Below are 4,801 nucleotides of genomic sequence, written 5' to 3' on the forward strand. Positions count from 1 at the left end.
TTTCTTAAAGTTTCTATGGGGGTTGTGCATTTACTGAAATTGTTGACCCATTTTATTGAACACAGTCCTAGAATAGGGGTCTTGTTTTATATAATTTACAATCATTAGATGTAAAATGAAAAGATGCTATGTTATGTGATGATATGAAAGCTTTCCCCAAATTTCAGAGAAGTCATGGTCAGGGGTGGGGAAGGGGGGTGGGCAAGCACACTTCAGTTTTCAATAACTGGGCAACTGTCAAAAGAATTAACAAGTTAACCAGTATGTAACATAAGTATTACCAGCCAAATTTAACAGTTTAATGTGATATTTGGGGCTTGGGGGGGGGGAGATTGTGAAGAAACTAGTAGAAGGAGAAAAAATGGGGGACACTTTTTATACTTGGCACCTCTAGACACCCGGATGTGTTACTCTCTGGCTTTCTCAGTTGAGGATAGAATTTTTTGGGAAAACTGTCTATTGTTATTGTGTGCTGGCTTAAGTGGATGTGTGCTCTTTATTTTTAGCTCATACCAGCATGTAGTGCAAAATACTTCTTCCCCTACAGATACAGCAATGAATATTAATGATAGTCATAATCATCTATGACTGGTGGTACCTATAGGGTGTTGAGGATTTATAAATCAAATGCCATCAAGGGGTCAATAGTGGTCAATCTCAGGATGAATGCTTCCAATTGCTTGTTCTTGTGCTTGGTTCAATGGATTTGGATTAAACTTAGACACAATGGTCGATGGGTGGTGGACCATCATGGGTGTTTGATAATTTGAGGTCAAAGGTCCTCTTGGGGTGGGTCATTAAGGGTCAATATTGGAAAATAGGCAAAATAATGCTTCTCCTTCAGATAGCAATGACTGTTAATGAAAGTTGGTGATAATGATCCATGACAGGTGTGTCATATGGACTGTTTGGTATTGAAGAAGAACGCAATTTTGAGGTAGTAAGCCTCGGGAAAGAATCACACAACCAGGAAGTATACGGTCTGTCGGTCTATATTGTCAATACTGGATAAACAGCTCCTGAAACATGGAATTCACAAGTTACAAACCAAAGTAAATAAATGATAAAATAAAGTTTGCATTCACACAACAGCATGTTTCAAATGACTTGGATAAAATAAAAAAATGTAATTATGCTCCATGCTTCATCGTAAACAATCAACATGGGATTTCTGTATAAAACTTATGCAAGTTAAACAAATGTTATCAAGCATAGAAAATCTCCAACCTGGAACATAACCTTACTAATCGAGATAATTGGTTAGAGAAAACTTAAATTAAAGCATGTCACAGCCTTTGTTGTCAGTTTTAGGTACTTGATCATCTTTACCATAGTCACCTCTTCTACTGAAACTGCTTACTAAAATTTGTCTGTAAGTGCACGCAATAAAATATGAAGCATAAATTCTGTAGAAGGTATTGTCCAAATATATGGTTATAAACAAAACTGTTACTAAAACCTTCAGTTTCCAAATAACAGTAAAATTGTGTTCAGATGATACCAATACATATCCTTGCAGTAATTTAGCAGAACTGTGCTGAAATATAAGATAATCATCACTACCAAACACCATGACTCACCATCCAGATACCCAGTAGAAATGTACCCTCACAAAGATAGTTTTACACCTTCAAGGACAGTTACCTAAAAAATAAATATAACAGTAATATAGAGATGTACCAACCAAAAATCATATAACATTGGTCACTACGACATAAAATAATCAAGACACCCCACTCCCATAATTCAATCATTGAAATGTTGATATGAATCCTGCTACGGTGTTATGTCTGGAAATACCAAAGAATGAAATCAACTCATGTTACGAACACTCAATGCTGTCATAATCACACATTCCAGCGATACTATCAGGTTAATTCTCCAAATATCAATAGAGCTCAGGTGACACTGTCTCAACACAACAATCTTGACCTTTGTTTTATCTAATAACACTACTGTATGTACAATATATAACAAGAATACAATAAAAAACCAAAGATATGCATCCACAATGGAATGTAAATCCCATCATACCCATACCTTATAAAGCTGAACCCATCCTAATAAAATATTAGTTCTTTTGTAAACATCTTATAAATTCAGCTACCTCCATTGCTGAGTTCATTCTTTACTAAGACTCTTCATTACCATGGCAACTAAATGTACTTTGACATCAAATAATCAATAAAGAATTAGGAGTTGAAACGATGTGATAACCAACCAACATACGACAATAGAAAACACTAAATAACGAAATCCATTTTCACATTGGAATAATATCATACTTCATCACCAAATAACCTTATCTTCTCATAGTATGTCATATTATCAACATTCATAGTGCATATCAGAATGTCTCCCTCTTTCCGTAAAATCATCGAGCGTGTCCGTCTCTCACATATATGTACACTCACTGTGATACCTTAGCTTGAAAAGTACAATACATTTCATAATCGTTACTTATAAAAATATGAAATAATCAACATCGATAATCACCGCTAGTCACAACTAGAGATGAGCTTAACATATAGTTATTCATATTAAAATTATCATCTTCAAATCACAAGATCCAAAGTTGACAATCGAGGTGAAGGAATGATCGTAACTAATACACCCGCACAACTAGTATATAACAGGTTACGATACACGCTACTTAAAATACTTCGTAACGGAACTTAGCTTCAACAAAATAAAGTTCATTTTGGTCTCAAATAGACATTAAGTCTTCATCTATACTTGCACGCATGTACAAAAATACTTATTAAACTCACCCACTTATTCCTACAAGAAAAATCACTTGATAAACAGTCACTTCTTGGCTAACAATATTCTGCACGGAAATCGGACGTCTCGCTTCAGTGATCGGTGAGTGGCCAAGCGCAAGAACAAAGAGCAATTAACTCACAAGCACCGCACGTGAGCATCTAGACGTATCACATGGCGTAACTATCAATTTTGACCAGTAACAAGAATATTTACGGGGAAAACATTTAATACAAGGTAGGAAACAATCATTTAGATACAAATGAAAGTTAAATTTATAGAAATACTAAGATCCTCAACCCATTAAGAGAAAATATACAGGCACTAAATTGTATGATGCCCACTCATATCAGCGTGAACAACTGACAGGGAACAAGTCATGCCTACCCTGGATAACCTTGGTGAGATCTGTTTAAGTTAAAGCGACATGGGGGACCAAAACAAGAACATACTCTGGAAATTCCACTTTACTACAGTATTTTTTAATTTAGGGGCCAGTAGGGGTCAATCCATTAAAAATCTTCAACTACTTCTTCTATGGATAGCAAAGGATATAATGAAAGTTAGTCATAATCATGTATGACTGGTGGTACCTATAGGGTGTTAAGGATTTTTAGATCAAAGGCCATTAAGGGGTCAATCCTAGGGTGAATGCTTCAAATTGCTTGTTCTTGTGCATTATTCAATGGATTTGGATTAAACTAGTACACAATGGACCATGGGTAGTGGACCATCATACATGTTTGATAAATTGAGGTCAAAGGTCATCTAGGGGTCATTGTTTTGAAAATATCCAAAATGCTTCTAAAGATACCAATGTTAATGAATGTTATGAAAGTTGGTGATATTGATCCATGACAGGTGTGTGTTGACTGTTTAGTATTTTGTATTTTAGTTAGGGGTCAGTAGGGATCAATCTATGAAAACCTTGAACTGCTTTTTTACCTACAGATAGCAATACATATGAATGAAAGTTAGTCGTAATCATCTGTAAGTACAAAAGACCAATAGGCTCATTTATTAAGAAATACTTGTCCAAATGATCCATGTGGTATGAGCTACTGCACCATTGGTGCTCTAGTTCAATACTTGTCATCGGTCCTATGTGGCTCTATTGGCTTAGTTACAGTGTTGATGGGGGGTAGTCTCCAGACTTTAAATCAGTACCAATGTCATTTGGTTGATTGCTATCTAGTGGTGGCACCTGAAATTCCAAAGTGTGGGTGGGGAGGGGCAAGCAAAATATTGGGTTGGGATAAAAAGTTTCGATGAGCAAAAACACACTTGTATACAGTGCACACCATAGGAAATTTTGGGAGCACAGGAAATTTAGGGAACAGTCCAACCCCATGCTTCATAGCACGCTTCATCGGTGAACCAAATTTTATGGTATGATCATTTTAACTTTAAAGTGAAATGCAAATTTGTGACAAAACTTTTGTGTCATATAACCAGGGACGTACTTCAATTTTCAAGTGGGATGTCGATCGATCTCGAGACTGATTTGCGGTGACTTTCTGAGCAACTTTTCGAAAAATAACAAAAGCGGTAACTTGATGGACAATTACAACTGTTCACTGTTATTGACTGGCAGTACAGGGCTCTCCAGAAGCTGCAGAACTTGTTGATAGTTCTTATTCGCCTCTGTGACGAAAAAAATACATGGAAACAAGAGGAATTACATTTACATTTCCTTTGGAATGTATCTCATGCTTCTATTGGAGTCGAGGGGCCCTAATGGGGTTCCGGGGGCCCTACGGAAGCTCAAGCGTTTCCAAATATTACTTGTTCTATCGTATTGAGATTGAAACACAAAATACATATGAGAAAAATTCAAGTTTAATGATGTTTATTTGACACCCTGACGGGGGGTTCGTGTGCGAAGCACCCGATAGTTATTGGATTTTGAGATACATTGTAGTGACTTGAAAGCACCAAACCCAGTGGCGGGAGGAGGGGGGGCGGGGGCCCCATGAAATCGGCTGCCCCTCCCCCCCACTGGGAATGGGGTAAAAAAAAATAATATTTTTTGTTCAAT

This window comes from Apostichopus japonicus, chromosome 4 (genome assembly GCF_037975245.1).
Source record: "Apostichopus japonicus isolate 1M-3 chromosome 4, ASM3797524v1, whole genome shotgun sequence".
NCBI lineage: Eukaryota > Metazoa > Echinodermata > Holothuroidea > Aspidochirotida > Stichopodidae > Apostichopus > Apostichopus japonicus.